At 31.3% G+C, this 18940-nt stretch overlaps 1 protein-coding gene across 1 annotated transcript in view; it reads left to right on the top strand.

The window, feature by feature from the left end:
- Positions 1–18940, top strand: part of LOC114337088 (glutamate receptor ionotropic, NMDA 2D-like) — a 646411-nt gene that overhangs the window by 543953 nt on the left and 83518 nt on the right. The gene's annotated exons all lie outside the window — the stretch shown is intronic.

The raw sequence follows: 18940 nt of genomic DNA, 5'->3' as shown, positions 1-18940 counted from the left end.
TAATAATTGCACCGAATAGACTACAACACGTTATAGAAGAAACATATGTTAACCAGAGAATATTATCGGTGAAAATTAAACTGATGGACGAAGAAATATGGACAATAATAACAGCCTACGGAGTAAATGAAGATGCAAGAAAGGAAGAGAAAGATAAATTTTTCGAGGAGCTCCAAATGCAAATTGATAATGGGGAAGAAAACATAATTGTAATGGGAGATCTAAACGGTAGAGTCGGAAACAACAACAGCGGAATAGAGGAGTGCATGGGAAAAGAAGGAGAAGAAATGCTAAACAGAAATGGTGAAAGAATAATAGAAATATGTATGGAGAATAAACTAGTTATAACAAATACAAAATTTAAACATAAAGAAGTACACAAATACACGAGAGTACAAGACAGCAGAAACGAAAAATCAATCATAGATTACTTTTTGGTAAGCAGCAACAAATGGAAAAGAGTACAGGATACGAAAGTGAAAAGAGGCTCGGAGATTGGCAGTGACCACCATCTAGTAATAATGAGAATGAGAACAACAGAGGAAAAAGAAGAAAAGAGAAGAAAGGTAGTAAATGAAAAAATAAAAAGTTACAAATTAAAAGAGGAAATATATAAGAAGAAATTCCAAGAAAACTTAGATAATACTTTGAAAGGTAGGGCAAAAAATACAAATATAGAAAAAAAATGGGAATATCTAAAAACCAGCATAATCAAAGCAGCTGAGGAAACTTGCGGGAAAGCAAAAATAGCAAACACTAACATGAGGAGAACAGAATGGTGGACGGAAGAAATACGAGAGAAAATAAAGAACAAAAAAGACAAATGGAAAAGATACCTAAGCACAAAACACCCGGAAGATTACGAAGCATATAAAGAAAAAAGGAAAGAGGTTAAAATAGCGGTGAAAGCAGGAAAGGAAAGGTCATGGGAGATATTTGGACAAAAAATGACAAAAAATTATAGGGAAAACCAAAAACTCTTCTACGGCGCATTAAAACAACTCAGACAAAAGAAAGAGCACACGATGCCGAATATAAAAGACAAGAATGGAAACGTACTAACAGAAGAAAAACAAATAATGGAAAGATGGAGAGAACATTTCAAAGAGCTAACTCATGTAGACAAGGACAACATAGGGGAGATACAAGAAAGGAATGAAGAACAACAAGTGGAATCCATAACAAGAGAGGAATTAGAGAAAGCAATAGAAAGAGTAAAACTGGGCAAAGCACCAGGCAAGGATCATATCACCCCGGAAATGATAAAATTCATGGGGACAGAGGGAATGGATAGCATGAAAGAACTAATGAATGATATCATAAATAGAGCAGAATTACCAAAGGACTGGAAGAAAGACATTATATTACCAATACACAAAAAGGGAGACAAGAGAAACTGTAATAATTACCGAGGTATCACCATATCAAGTATCCCTGGGAAGGTATTAGCAAGAATACTAGAGACAAGAATAAAAACACAAATAGAAACAACTATGGAAGACACACAGTGTGGATTCAGGAAGGACAGAAGCACGCAAGACCTAATATTCACATTAAGACAAGTAAGTGAGAAGGTAATCAAGAAAAATAGAGAGATACATATGTGCTTCATTGACCTGGAAAAGGCGTTTGACAGAATCCGAAGAAAGGACGTTTGGAAGACACTAACAGAAAGGGGAGTCGACAGACACATAATAGAAGTAATAAAGGATATGTACAAAAATAATACAAATACAGTAAGAACCAATAACGAGGAATCCAGAGAATTTTCTACAAGTCAAGGCGTCAAACAGGGATGCGTGCTGAGTCCACTGCTATTCTCAGTGGTACTGGATGAAGCGATAAAGAAAGCCAAGAGAAGAATGAGAAAACTAACATTAGGATACTGGCAAATGAAACAGACTCAACTATCGGAGCTACTATTTGCAGACGACATGGTATTGATAGCAGAAAACAGAGAAGACTTACAGAACAATCTTGAAATCCTAGAAGAAGAACTATCAAACATAAATATGAAAATTAATACAGAGAAAACAAAAACAATGATAATTTCAAATACGAGGAAGACACACGCAATAGAATTAGACGGGAAACAACTAGAGCAAGTGGAATATTTTAAATACCTAGGAGTAATAATCGAATCAAATGGTAAACAAGACATGGAAATAAACGAGAGAATGGGACGAACAGGAAGCTTATTTAACACTATGAAAACAACATTTTTTGGGAAAAAAGGGATACCGGAAAAAGTAAAAACGGCAGTCGTTAAATCAGTAGTTAGACCAACAATCATGTATAGCAGCGAGACATGGACATTGACGGGGAGACAAAAATCCAGAGTCAATGCTATGGAAATGAGGTTCCTGAGGAAAATAGCAAACAGAAAAAGGACAGACAAAATACGAAACGAAACAATTAGACAAAACCTAAAACTAGAACCAATCAATGAAAAAATAGTAGAAGGACAACTTAGATGGTTCGGGCACGTGTGTAGAATGTCGAACGAGAGGCTAACAAAACGAGTGTTCGAAACGAGAGTGCAGGGGAAAAACAAAAGAGGGAGACCAAGAGTTATGTGGGTAGATGAAATCAGGAAAGAAGTCGAGAAGAAGGGATTGACATTGGAAAGTGCAAGAAACCTAGCGCAAGATCGGAAAGCATGGAGACTACAATGCCAAACTCAACTCCACCAGCCTTACACCTAAAGGTAGAAAGGCTTAGGACTAAGTAAGTAAGTAAAAATCGCGATATGGCATTCGCGATAAAGGTGGTACACGCGCAGTGACCAATGGCGAGTCAAATACATACGCTGTGACAGTTCTTAGTATGTAAACAAACCGTCAAACTGACAAACTACTGAATTTATTTGTGTTACAAAATTAATAAATTTGAATATATTTTTTGTTGTGAATGATCATAGAAAAAATAGTGTATACAACATTTTTAAATGCATTTAATTATCATTACGAAACTCGTACTCTATACGAAACTCACCGCATACGGCTCGTTTCGTAACCCTCATACTCGCTTCGTAATGACCATCATTAAATGCTCGTTGCATAATATATTAAAGTCGTGTGTTTCTGAAATAGTCAATTTATTCCATACTTTTGCATCATACCGTATAATAGTTACTCAGCAGATAATTATTATAAATTATAAGTTCATATTGTGTTTAAGCGGGTTCCCTTTTTTAGCATTGAACATTTTTTATTTAATCTTACAAATAATTTCCCAGATTATGCTTTGTTTTAATACCCGACCATTATACCATATTTCCCGTAAAGCTTGCATTCTCAATTTAAGGGTCTTAGTTTAACTAGGTCATCGTTTTGAGATCTGTTTACCGGCAGATCTCTGTGAGATCCCATTGAGCTTATAACTTGTCCAACCCTCCGTATTTATCTGACCTTGTACCGGCATCAGTAAAGCTGTTGAGTGTCTGAGTGCACATAACGAGCTTTAACGGTGGAGTTACTACAACTTACTGAAAATTTTATATAGGGTGTGAAAAGAAGCAGGAGGGTCGAATATTTCGGGAAATTTACATTGGACCGAAAAATTAGAAAACACGTTTTTAATATGTTTCAAAAATATATCGAGTGCCACCAAACATCATCCCCCACCCCCACTCTGGGGTACGAGTGGGGGCAACTTTAAAATGTTAAATGGAAACCCCCACTTGTCTGTTGAAGATTTGGATTGCTCATGGAAAAATAAGTAAATTTTATGGCGTCATATTCGGAAAAAACGATTTATGCTTATACTCTACGAAAATTATGAGAACGTTCTAATATCTCTAGAAACTTCAATGAAAAGCCAAAAAAATGGCTATTGTTTTTCCAAAAGCCATCGAATGATACTAAACCTCACCCCACAATAGCGAATGACAACTTTAAATAAAAACCCATATTTTTATTGCAGATTCATATTCTACTTAAAAAACTGTATTTTGCGATTACACCGCCATCTATTGTGAATGGAAAAATTTCAGATATAACTTGTTTACTTTGTTTGCTTTGAGAACTATTTCGTTCCTCACTAGAAGTGAAAATTTAAAGGTCAAAATAAATTTTTCGTATCCTATAATATTGTATGAGATATTATCTATAGAGTGCTTACATCGATTCCTGAATAGATTGTAATAATAATGACATGCTTGTACTGGTGATTATTTTAAGAAATAATTTTTAATAAATTAAATTGGTACTAACGAATTTGTGCATATAGCTACATTTTTATTAGTATGTTTATTAGCAGCAGGTATTATGCTAGTAAAGAAATATAAATATTTTTTTCAATTCTTAGAAGATAAATAGTAAGAACCATTGACGGTTTTACCAGTAGGTACTCTGTTAAGAAAAATGAAAAAAAATTATATAAGTGTAATTTGGTCAAAAACTGAATATGATATCAATGATCCTGTAAACAAAAACCGAAAGTAAACCTAAAATAAATTTGCAAATAATTTTAGTAAACTTTAAAATAAATCTAAAATTTTAAAATTTCTAAGATACCCCTGAATTAAAATGCCAATGTAGCCGATTCTTAAGTAACACTGATTATTTTGATACCAATGTTCAATATTTATGTAATATCAAACCTACACAGTGTGATGATACAATTAAGTACCTCTTTGATGCACTGGTTGCTTGAGCCACTCTGAATTTGAGAATAATACCAAAATAAGGGATAATTTTAAACTACTAAAAGGGTTTAGTAAAATTTTGGGTTATGGGTTAGGCCACTGTTGCTCTGATAACCTCAATTATCAATTAAATAAAAAACGAACAGTTAGTTGAAAAACCCAAGGAAACTATTCCCAGCAATAATCTTGAGACTTAAACTTCTCACAAAGGTTAGGTTAAACTAACCTAACCTTCGTAGCGGAGATAGCATAAACATGGTGGGCCAAAGAAAAGAGTCTACCTCGATATTTGGCAGTAGTTATTAGATTTTAAAGAAATGTCGAAACAGATCAATTTTTATTTTTAAATTACAATTTTTTGATATCTATTTCATGCTAGTGACGTCATCCATCTGGAAGTGATGACGTAATTGATGAGTTTCTTAAATGGGAATAGGGGTCGTGTGGTAGTTCATTTGAAAGGGTGTTCAATTCTCTATTCAGTAATATAAACAATAATAGCATTCTTTACACAAAGTGGCCAAAAAAATAATTTTTGAATTAAATTAATTGACGCAAAAAGAAAAATGTGTATAATCTAAACAGTCTCAAAAAAGAATACTCAGAAAATATAAAATAGAAAAAAAAGGTTTATTTGGCAAATAAACATTGCTTTTCACTTAAATTAAATGTTCAAACGGTTAAGAGATAGGTGGGAGCCTGTTTGTGGTTTATTTAACTGAAAAGAAATGTTTATTTCTGAAATAAACCTTTTTGTTTTCTATTTTATGACAGCAGTACAATGTATTTTGAGTTAAATAAATTACGTTAAAAATATTTTGGTCACCAAATAAATAATGATATCTATTAATGTTTATATTACTGAATAGAGAATTGAAGACACTTTCATATGAGCTACCACACGACCCCTATTCCCATTTAAATAAATCATCGATTATATGTCAAAAAATTGCAGTATAAAAATAAAAATCTACCTGTTTCGGCATTTCCTTAAAATCTAATAGCTACTGCCAAATATCGAGGTGGACTCCTTTCTTTAGCTTACCCTAGATAAAAAGAAACATGAAAAGTAGATAACTAACAGTTCAGAAAAGGACGAAATAAACCTGGAAAAATCCGGACTATACAGGGAGTCCACAAACTCTCCCGGCAAATGAAGATCGGAGATTTCTGAGATAATTTTAAGATAATTTAACCCAATTCATCTAGCTCGAAAATACTTCCTAAGGGAGCTAGAGCTTTTTAAATATGGCGTCTTGTAATTAGTTTTTTTGAAACAGCTTCCGAACGCTTCTATTTAGGAAAACGAAAACTGGTACGCTTGTTTATCTTCCAGAGATAAATCAATTTCATCAATTGCGAATTTCTAGTACCGGTCATAGGAGTCGGTTTTGTATAGGGCAACGGTTATTTTATCGCATAACTTTGTTGTCTTTAGCTTTTAAACATCTTTGAAATTGGATTACTAAATTGTGAAGTACTCTAGTACTAAAAGGTATCTTCCTTGGTAAATAAAATCACGTTTGCTTATTCCTCATTTTTGAGAATAAATAGGTATGCAGTTTTTAATTAAAAAAAATATTAAATTTTGTGATGACGACATATTCACAGATATTTAGCTTTATTTTTGAATATTTACGTTTAGTCCAGAAAGCCAAAATATTCTAATTCGGATTTTTTGCACAATCTTTTTCAAAAAGGACCCCTATTAACAAATTTGCATGTTGCCAGGACCAAAAGTTAGTCAACAATTTTTTAAACGTTTTTTTTTTGTTTTTTTTTTTATTTATTTTTTTTTGCATGCAACAAAGTTTTTTTAGATTTTTTTGATCATTCCAAACAGAAAAGGTCATTAGTGACGTTTCTCTAAAGTTGATAGTTTTTGACATATAAGCGATTAAAAATTGAAAAATTGCGAAATCGGCCATTTTTAACCCTCAAAAACTATGTGAAAAACTCAAAATTTGAATATTGCCAACGTAGGTAGATATTCTTTAAACATCGATTGATGAAATCGCGAAAAAGTTTTTGCAATACAATATCAAAAACCCCTTTGTTTTTTAATTGCCAATCAAGCGTGCGCGACACTATTTTCCACCGTTGCATGTGTATGTAGTATGGTGCAAATGAAAGGAATAAATTCGTTATTTCGTAAACCGGCGACTTTAAAAAATCCCTAAACAGGTCTATTTTTATTTTTAAGTTATGATATTGTGACATATATGGTATACTAGTGACGTCATCCATCTGGGCGTGATGACGTGATCGATGATTTTTTTAAATGAGAATACGGGTCGTGTGCTAGCTCATTTGAAAGGTTCTTCAATTCTCTATTCAGTAATATAAACATGTACATAATTATTTATACAGGGTGTCCAATAATTTAATTTTTTTGTCAATTTGACAAATGATTTAATTTAATAAAAAATTTTTGGACACCCTGTATAAATAATTATGTACATGTTTATATTACTGAATAGAGAATTGAAGAACCTTTCAAATGAGCTAGCACACGACCCGTATTCTCATTTAAAAAAATCATCGATTACGTCATCACGCCCAGATGGATGACGTCACTAGTATACTGTATATGCAACAATATCGTAACTTAAAAATAAAAACCGACCTGTTTTTGGGATTTTTCCTTAAAGTTACCGGTTTAAGAAATAACGAATTTATTCCTTTCATTGCACCATACTGTATACACATGCAACGGTGGAAAATAGTGTCGCGCACGCTTGATTGGCAATTAAAAAACAAAGGGGTTTTTGATATTGTATTGCAAAAAACTCTTTGGGATTTCATCAATCGATGTTGAAAGAATATCTACCTACCTTGGCAACATTCAAATTTTGAGTTTTTCACATAGTTTTTGAGGGTTAAAAATGGTCGATTTCGCAATTTTTCAATTTTTAATCGCTTATATGTCAAAAACTATCAACTTTAGAGAAAAGTCACTAAAGACCTTTTCTGTTTGTAATGATCCAAAAAATCTAAAAAAACTTGTTCCATGCAAAAGAAATAATTTTAGGAAAAAGACAAAAAAAAAACGTTTAAAAAATTGTTGATCAACTTTTGGTCCTGGCAACATGCACATTTGTTAAAAGGGATCCTTTTTGAGTAAGATTGTGCAAAAAATCCGAATTAGAATATTTTTCCTAGCGAATGCGCAGTGGCTTTCTGGACTATTTTATAAATAATTTTTATAAAACGGAACTCAGTACGTACCATTATAGGGCAGTCAATGAGGGTATTTGGCTCCGAATTCCATCCTGCTACATAGATTTACTTGATATTTTCACAGTGAGTAGGGAATAGCTCAAGAAACAAAGTCTACCCTATGCTTATGTGCGCTTTTATCTTGGGGGTGGTTCCCACCCCTTCTCGGGGGTAAAAAATATTTTGGTTAAAATAGCTACCGAAGAGGCTAGAGAACCTAATTTTAAGCAAAAACTGTTCCATAATTATTTTTTGAAAACTCAATACTTTTTGAGTTATTCGTGGTTGAAAATTGGCCATTTTCATTGAAAAATGACACCTTTACGGACGGATTTTTGCGAATACCATTAAAACTATGCATCTAACAAAAAAACTATATAAATTATTTCTGTAGGTTTTAAAAAAATAAAGAGATTCGTTCCTTCATAAAATTTCTAGTTAAAATAAAAAGAGGGATATGGTAGGTAAGAAAAGTTTTTTTTTGCTGCATGCTCAAATCGGTGTATTAAACTTGAAATAACAGAGAAACTGTCGATTTTAGGTGTATAATGATACTAATAGCTTTTGTAGTGCTTGAAAAGTCCTTTAAAATGAGCAATACTAAATGTCGATTACATTCAAACTAAGCGAGATATACTGCAAAAAAGATGATGACTAATGTATTTTAAGAAGAAATAAGAAGTATATTACCCCCTCATCTATTAGAATTTAAATACATCGTTTTCCTTGTACAATTTTTATTATAGCGGTATTTCTATGTTCAAAAAGTTGGACTGGATTAAAATGAATGATTTTTGAAAAAAATAAGATCAAATTATAGAGCGCATTTGTAAATTTCCTTAAAAATCTTCCTTTTCCTCCATGTAACTCGAAAAAGATAAGAGATACGAAAAAAAGATGCCACATAAAAATATAAGGCTTTTTCAGATAAAAATTTCCTTTTTATTTTTCATCACTGTATCTCTTATCATTTTTAAGTTACTTGGAGAAAAAGGAAGATTTTAAGGAAATTTAAAAATGCTCTCTATAATTTGATCTTTTTTTTCAAAAATCATTCATTTTAAACCCGTTCAACTTTTTGAACATAAAATAACACTATAATAAAAGGTTTTGTAGAAGGAAAACGATGTATTTACATTTTGGTGGATGGGGGTTAAAATTACTTCTCATTTTTTCTTAAAATACATTACCTAGTTATCAATTTTGTTTGCAGCATATCTCGCTTTTCAAGCACTACAAAAGGTATTAGTAGCATTATACACCTTAAATCGACCGTATCTCTGTTATTTCAAGTTAAATAATCCAATTTGAGAATGTACCAAAAAACAAACTATTTTTACCTACCATAGGTATCTCTTTTTGTATTATAACTAGAAGATTTATGAAGGCAAGTGTTTCTTTGTTTTTTTATAACCTACAAAAATGTTTAATATAGTTTTTTTAGTTAGATGTACAGTTTTTAAGGTATTCGCAAAAAACCGTTCAAAAAGGTATTATGTTTCAATGATTATTTCATTCATAGGAGATTTTGACCAATAGAAAGCTACAGAAATCTAAATTAAATTGATAATTTTTTGATAATTTTCCGTCAAGTATATTACGTCAGATTCGTTGCTACGAAAAAAATACATTCAGTGACATTAATGACAATTAATGTTTTAAAAATTATAAAAGTGATGGCTTTCAACCGTAAAATATTGATAACTGTGTGTTTAATTGTACTAATTTGTACTTACATAAATAAATTACAATAAAATTTTGGTTTTTAACAGTCTTATTCATGAAATAATCGCAACAAATTGCACTCGATCTCTAAAATTAATATAGAATTTTTGCCCTCGTGACACTTTGACATAATTTCACTTGTCTAACAATAAAAAACTGAAAACGTTTGTTTTCTATACTTCCACAAAATTTATTATAACTAAGTGATTACAGCTATTTCGGCAGAGTGCCTTTCTCAAGTGATATAGTTTACCCAAAAGGACATTCAACAATAGAAAAACAGACACTTCTACATACGCACTTCACCTTCTAGATCATAATCATTCTTTCAATGAAGAGTTTCAAATTCTGCATATTCAAAATAAAGGTCTTAAGCTATCTTTTTTAGAATCTATGGAAATTAATAAACTGAAAAATACAGATATAATTCTGAATGACCAACTCGAGACAAACAGCTCCCCACTCCTCAACCTCTTCAGTTGAAGAGTTAAAAAGGCAAACACATTGTAAACTATATCACTTGAGAAAGGCACTCTGCCGAAACAGGTGTAGTCACTTAGTTATAATAAATTTTGTGGAAGTATAGAAAACAAACGTTTTCAGTGTTTTATTGTTAGATAAAATGAACTTCCATCAAGTAACGGTCGAATCCATCAATTAATTTCACTTGTCTTCGGCTCGTGAAATTAAAACTGTCAAAGTGTCACTCGGGAAAAATTCAATAATTTTAGAGCTCTTGTGCAATTACTACTGAAAATGGCCAATTTTAAACCACGAATATCTCAAAAAGTATTGAGTTTTCAAAAAAAATTTATAGAACAGTTTTTGCTTAGAATTAGGTTCCCTAGCGAATTCCGTTGTAATTTTAACCAAAAAATTTTCCACCCCTAAGAAGGGGGGGGAACCACCCCCAAGATAAAAGCACACATCGGCATAGGGTAGACTTTGAATTAGGAGATAAGTAGAGGCTAGGCCCAAAATTTCATTAAAATCTATGCAGTAGGATAGAATTCGGAGGTAATATCATATTTTTGCTCCCATTGACTGGCGTATTATTTTATGAGGTGTATTTCTAAATAAATTAATGTATCCGTCAACAAAAATTTAAACTAATTTTTAGGATATTTTATTTGTCACGTTCTAGATTTTCTAATTTAAATTTCATTTTCGTTAAGTGTTTCTTAAGTTATTAGGACTTAAAACCCATTGAAATTATTACACTGTTAACATAAGCTTGTAAGTCACAACCTTTGTTTTCTTTCCTTCTTACATTAAATACTTTGTACACCAGTTTGTGTACGTAAGTCTGTTAAACTTATAAAAGTTTCTTGACTGCTGTTGATAAAGTTTTAACTTAAATATCAACTACGCCTGAACTCTGCAAATTTATAGTTGGTAGGGTAGAGACTCCGGTTATGGCCACTATACCAGTTATGGCCACCTGATATATTTATTTCTATTATTAAGGTCTACTTAGGTAACAATGATTCCTTTATGCTATTACAGTAATCTACAAACATATTTACTTTAAATACTTCATACTAGGTGGTGCTGATAGTTCTACAAAATCTTGTGACTTTTGACTTTTGTTGTGAAACTTCCTAACTGTGGATTTGTTAAGAAATTTGGTAAGCAAATACTTTTTCATATCTAATTTTATTTAATGCATCCGATATTTGTTTTTAACAATATATAGACATATGGCACGATTATATGTTATATTTTCAATGTTTAGTAAAATATTCTCATAATATTAACCTCCAACGCTTATAATCTTCGTGGCTATAAACGGAGAAAGATATATTATGTTTTCCTATTTATGGCCATGGCATGGCCATAAGTGGATTTGTATAAAACTAGTTATGGCCATATTATGTGTAAATGACAAATGATTATCGGAGTAGTATGCCATAACTTAAAGTAGTACCTATAGGTAATTTTATTCTACTTCTTTTCAGAAGTATGGCTCCAATTAAAAAAAAAAAGATTTTTATATTCACCCTCGAAGGTCAAGCAAGCCCCGGATGCTGTTACCAAGCGAGCAAAGTATTTCAAGTATCCCGAACAACTCTTCGCAATAAACTATCTGGGAAGTGCCCAATTGACGGTCCACGTCACGTGGACCAGACTCGATCTTAGGAAAAGAAAATCAGCTTATACTCATCGCACTTCATGCTAATTCCACACATATTTTACAGCCTCTTGATGTGGCAGTTGGTTTTTGATGTGGCAAAAAACTGTTAGAAAATGGCGTATTGATAAACATGGAAAGGAAATTACCAAAGTTGATGTTCCAAAGGTTTTGTCAGATTTGATAAATGAACCCAACATGACACAAAATATAATTTCGGGATTTAAGATTTCTGGTTTAAATTCATTCGATGCAAATAATGTAGATTATTCAAAAATTATTCAGAGACAAACTCTAACATCAACTAATACTGATACTGAAGAAGTAAGACATCACCTTCGATTCATTGAAGCTCACATAGAACCATCGATTCTAGCACAATTCAAAGATGCAAAAACTAAAAATTGTTGTATGACTTCTGGTTACGATTAGCTAATAAGATTGAGGAATCCAAAGATAATGGTTTTCATGTCACCGCAAACACTCCAATAATATTTCAAAGTTCGTCACCTGAAGTCATCAATCGCGAATCAACCCTCAACACCCGTAACACATGAAGCAAACACTTTCACACCCTGAAGAATTTGGTGAAAATTCATCATCAAATGTAGTGGAAGATTCAATAGGCTCCAACAATTCACCTCATCGTGAGATTGATGTCCATCCCTCAACATCAAATATCATTGAGATACCCAAGAAAAATTTAGCATCCATATTTAATGACATTGTTCCATGGCCAAATCAAACATCTACATCTGGAAAAAGAAAAAAAGACTACACTCCAAGTGTCATAACATCTGACAGATGGGTGCTTTATCATGAATTAAAAGAACAAGCCAAACTAGAACAGCTAAAATTAAAAGAACAACGGAAAAGAGAACGAGAACTAAAAAAGGACGAACAAAACAAAAAGACTAAAAGTAAAAAAAAAAAGAAAAATATTGTGGAGTCTAGCTCAGAAGAAGTGGAATGGATGGAAAGCGGAAGTAGTATAGACGACATTGATGATGAAAATGAAGGTATTATCGATAAAGATGATAGTGACACTGAAAATGACAATACTGTTGAGTTTAGTCCCGGTGATTATATTTTGGCGTCATTTGAATCAATCAGCAAGAGAGGGACTGTTACTTTCAAATATGTTAGCAAAATCATTAATATCTTGCTCGAGAATGAATACGAAATTTAAGGCTTGAGAAGTATAGATGAAAGTAATTTAAATTTTAAACTTATACACACTGACATATCTTTCATCAACAAAACTGATATTGTCAGTAAACTACCAGATCCACAATTTATTCAAGACGGAAGGATATTGAAGATAGTTTTTCCAAATAAGGTAGATATACACGAGAAAAAATCATGTGTTATACCTATTAAAAAAAATAATGACTTGATTTTGTATTAAACTTATAATTAATAAATAAAAAAATGATACAATAAACGGTTACATTGTTTTTTTTTAAGATAATGATTAACTTCTTAGTGGCCATAAATAGGGAAAAGTGATGGCTATAAGTGGGGCTTTTGTGGCCATAAGTGGCAAAAGTTGCCATTTTGTTTTTAATATTTTTTTTCTTAGAATGGTTTATTTTTAGGAGGCTGAAACTTTGAAGACTCATTGGTAAGATTTCCCACTAAGTATAGGAATTTTTCCATCGTTTAATTTTAAAATTTGTTTAGTGTTTTATTCATTAAAATGAAGAAAATTGCTTAATGTGGCCATAACCGGGGCCTCTACCCTAACTATAATAAATTTTATTTGTGACAACACCCTTCTTTCGAAGGTTAAACGTGCCTGGTAAATTTTCCAAACAATGTGTCCTTTTCCATACATAAGGAGTGTGCAAATTAAACTTTAATTTCCTTTATGTGAGAGAAATTATTGTTTGGAGAATTGGTTAATTTAATTCTTTTGCTAAAAGTCTGTAATTACATCAAACTAACAAGCTAAAAGTTGTTTTAATCGCTAGATTATGATGCCAATATCCTATGTTAAAAAGTTTGCCGAAAATTTTCCATGACAACCTATTTATTTATAACAACTTTTAAATAATTTATAAACAATTGCTTTTTTCGCTTCAAAACTACGTTTTTTATGAATTGCGTTATTTTAAGACGAAAGTGCTCACTTTACGCGTTAAATACAAATCACTGCTAAAAAATTCCGAAAATAGTTATTTATGTACCAAGTCAGTAAAGTTACTCTTTATCGAACGAGTCTGATATTATGAGCAGAGCGAGTGTAGCGAGCGAGGCGAATAACAGAAGAGTTCGATAAAGAGTCTTTACTGACGTGGTGCATACAAAATTTTATCGCCAGCAATTTGATATTGGTTTGAATACTTACTTACAATTTAAAATTTAAGAATTTTTTAAAAATTTTAGACGTAATAAAAATGTCATGACAGTGATGACAGGTGACTTCTGCATGATGGCCGCTTTCTATTTTTAATCGATAGTTATCAATATTGAATAATTCTAAATCGGTAAAGTGTTGATTTATTTTATATGGGCCATTCCACGAACATACGCCTGTTGTGGATTACTTCGACAACGAATATTTTATTGTGCAACATAAGAAGTACGAAAGTAAATGGCGCTAATATTTATTCCAATAAACAACAAAGTAATTTGCAATTTACATTCGTTCTTCTTATTTTGCACAGTAAAATATTCGTTGTCGAAGTAATCCAAAACAGGCGTATGTTCGTGGAATAGGGTATATGAATATAATTACAAAATACTACAGAATTTCACTTTCGACATCAATTTAATTAACACTGTCGTAAATTTTGTACAATATTTTTAATAATTAAAGTAAATAAATTGTAAGTTAACTCAAATAAATAATCGATTACTGCCATCGACCACTTACATTAAATTCCGATTAATCGCGGCAGGTAAAGTAAAATTCTTCTTTCAGTACAATAAAGTGTTACTTTACTGCCGCAAATGAGGGCAAATGAGTACAATAATGAATGACTTTAGTGACGGTTGGCGATAAATAGTTAGTTTCCTAACTAGTGCGGAAAGTGATACTTTTCCACACGATACTGCCGTTGGATCCGCTATCGCGTCGTTCAGGCAAGCAGTCTAGTGCGGGAAAGACACTTTCCGCATTAGTTAGGAACAACATTTTATCTAGGGCTGAACCTTTGGAAAAAAGCCACAACAAATACAGTTATATCAATTTTTATTTAGGAGTGAAAATACACAAATTAATACGTTCTTTGACAAGGTTGTCAAAACCAAACTTTCAATAAAATTGGTTACCATGACGACGATTTAAAACCACTGGTATTGTCTACTGATTTGACTTGTGAATATTATATCAAAATAGTTCTACTTCAACGAATTATCAGTAGTAATTGCACAAGAGCTCTAAAATTCTATATTAATTTTAGAGTTCGCGTGCAATTTGTCGCGATTATTTCATGAATAAAACTGTTCAAAACCAAAAGTTTATTGTAATTTATTTATGTAAGTAAAAATTAGTACAATTAAACACACAGTTATAAATATTTTACGGTTGAAAGCCATCACTTTTATAATTTTTAAAACATTAATTGTCATTAATGTCACTGAATGTATTTTTTTATAGCAACGAAGGGCATCTGACGTAATATACTTAACGACGGGCAATTATCAAAAATTATCGATTTAATTCAGATTTCTGTAGCTTTCTATTGGTCAGAATCTCCTATGAATGAAATAATCGTGTTAATTTCATTAAAACCTGAACACAATAAGATAAATTTGAAACAAATTAGTAAATAATATCTAACTATTTGGTTATTGTATGTAATATAATATAATATAATGCCATATTACAAGGTATTCTACTTTCCCGTACGCCGTGCGGGAAAATTTACTTTACCGCACTGGTGCGGGAAAGTGCAAATTTCGGGAGAGGAATGTGTGCGGGAAAGTGTCTGTTTTAGCACGGCCGTAAAAAAATCAATTTAAGCGTTTTTCGAAACTCAATAGGTTAGATACAGAATTTAACAAAAAAACAAAAATGAGATGGTAGCTTAAGTCAAATAATTTCAAAATGTGCAATTCCATTTTGATTTTATATGGCATAAATAAATTGTTATACCGTTACCAGTTATTTGCAGTATGGTACAAATGAAAGGAATAAATTCGTTATTTCGTAAACCGGTGACTTAAAGGAAAAATCCCGAAACAGGTCGATTTTTATTTTTAAATTATTATATATTATCATATATGCCATACTAGTGACGTCATCCATATGGGCGTGATGACGTAATCGATTATTTATTTAAAAAGGAACAGGGGTAGTGTGCTAGCTCATTTGAAAGGTTATTCAATTCTCTATTCAGCAGTATAAACATTTACATAATTATTTATACAGAGTGTCCAAAAAAAATTTACATTAAATTATATGACAAAGAAGAAGAAGAATGTATGTAATCTATTTATTTCAAAATACATGTTACTGTTACCCCAAAAACGGCAAAAATGTTTATTTCACAATTAAACATTGCTTTTCGATTAAATTCAATGTTCAAGCCAGCTCCTGCCAACGACCTGCCTCTTAGAAGTTTGGACTATTTTGAATTAAATAAATTACATACAATCTTCTTTTTTTTGTCAAATAATTTAATTTAAAAAAAATTTTTGGATACCCTGTATAAATAATTGTATACATGTTTATATTACCGAATAGAGAATTTAATAACCTTTCAGATGACCTAGCCCACGACCCCTACTCCCATTTAAAAAAATCATCGATTACGTCATCACGCCCAGATGGATGACGTCACTAGCACGCCATATATGCCAAAATATCATAATTTAAAAATAAAAATGGACCTGTTTCGGGATTTTTCCTTGAAGTCGCTGGTTTACGAAATAACGAATTTTAATTCCTTTCATTTGCACCATACTGTATAAGCTTGACGAATGTCTGGACTTGAAATTCCGAAACATATTTTTTATTTCTATTTATTCTTGTTTTAATTAAAATTATAAAATTATAAGGAATTAAAAGATCTAAAATGTTTTTTCCCAGTAAACCTTAATACTTTAATATTTACAAATGATATGGAAATTCTTCATCTCATTTATAAACATGTAAAATTATGTAAATACAAGTTGTAAATGTAATATGTACCTAGCTATTAACTAGGCATAATTTGTTAATGTGGTTTGAAACAATTAAAAGGAACAAAAATAATATATAAAAAACACATAATAAAATAATAATTACAAAAAAATAAATAAATAAAAAATAGAAACAAAAATAAAAAAGAAAAGAAAAATAAAAAAAAGTAAAAAAAGTGTTTAGCACAAATTAAAATATATATTAAAATAACCGTAAAATAATTTAAAAAACTAAATAAAAAAAGCAACACAATGTACCTATGCATCTGTAAATATAATATTGTAGTATGTACTTATGTTATGAAATAAGAAATTTATGACTATGAATCTGCAATCAATCACAAACAAGTCTGGCTAATTGGCTCTGCCAAAGCCATTTTTTTGAAAAAAAAATATGATGAATTACAGTAAAAAGTTTACAAAAAGTTATGCATGGGAACCTATGTATTATTAACGAAAGAAAAAATACGTTAGTGATATAGTAAATATAATATATATACCTAATCGATTTGCTAATCTGAGACACAACTATCTACACTACAATCACAATAAAAATGCACTATATAGAAATAAACAAACCAAGACGCATTGAATGTTCGAGAAGCACTCCCCAATCATGATTTGGGAGTGCTCCTCGTCATTGTTTATTTCGATTGCATCTTTATTGTGATTGTAGTGTAGACAGTTGTGTCTCAGATTAGCGAATCGACTATATTCAATGTATTGATTAATTTTGGCCTAACCTAAATTGTAAATAAAATATTGAAATCAGCTACAATGGCATTTATTTTAATCACAGCTTAGCATGTAAGTTTTGGTTATAATCTGCTGAAATAAAGATCACCAATTACTAGACTGTTTATAATTAACTGTGTGGAATTTGTGCTATATTTTGTGATTACTCTTTATATTTTTATTATTTAATTATCAATAAAACGTATCTACAAAAAATATGTGAACAAGCAATTGAACATCGTACCTATCCAACGTGACGGGAAGTAGAAGTAGAAGTCGATATTTGAATTCTTTGTGTAACTTTGCGTAGATTGATATACGATTTCATTAATTTTGAGTCATTTTTGAAAACTACATCAAAACCAGAAATAAATATTCGAGCTCTACTTTTCAATACGCGATGATTGATATATCACATGTACTATTTCTGCGACTATAATGTGGCACTTCCGTTACACCTTTTTAACCGTAAGTGATATAAAATACGGAAGTGTAGATTTATTCTCATCTTGCTAAGGCGTGTCGAGCAATATGTAGCTTGTACTATTTCGGCAACTTTAAAACAGTACTTTCAGTTGCAACTCTGGAACCGGAAGTCCATGGTTAAATTTCTTACCTTTAATACCATTCTATACAGCGTTCCACGGTCACCTTTCAGTACAGACTCTTATGAAGAACAGTGTTGCCAAGAGATATTAATATTTACATTAAATAAATTTTAAAGTATTTGTATACCTCACTTGGTCTATTAAATTTGTCAGTATGTATGAGAAATCTTGTAAACTGTCAAAGCAAAGGGAGTTTAGCTCGGTGGTAGCACGTTCGCTCGGAGATCGAGAGGTCCCTGGTTCGAATCTGTGTGTTATCTAACTTTTTTTTTTATTTTTAGTATTGTTTTAATAAAAATTTTTGGAAAGTAGTAAGTAAAAATTAGTTTAATCTTTAAATACAAATAACCTATCGAAAGTATATTTATTTCGTTGAAATCATATAATAGAAGTGTACTTCTTACGTGCGTACAAAGTACACGTGTTAAACAGTACATTTTTAAGGCACGCATGTGAATTGCAGAATTCGCTTCACTCACTCTGCAAACTTTCACATGCGTTCCTTAAAATTGTACTTTTAACACTTATATCATAAATAACTATTAAATGTATAATTAATCACAGGCTAATTATAATTAATATTCAAATGATACATCTTTAATATCGTATAAGTATCTTTCATAGTACCTATCTATGAATTATTTAAAAATAATAAAACCCACAGATATTCAAATCAAGATGTTTTGGACTTCTGGAATATTCTATTTAGACGGACTATAAGTTCGTCTGCTTAAAACCGGCAAC

The sequence above is a fragment of the Diabrotica virgifera genome, chromosome 6 (assembly GCF_917563875.1).
Source record: "Diabrotica virgifera virgifera chromosome 6, PGI_DIABVI_V3a".
NCBI classification, from domain to species: domain Eukaryota; kingdom Metazoa; phylum Arthropoda; class Insecta; order Coleoptera; family Chrysomelidae; genus Diabrotica; species Diabrotica virgifera.
This window is presented reverse-complemented; position numbering and strand designations above follow the sequence as displayed.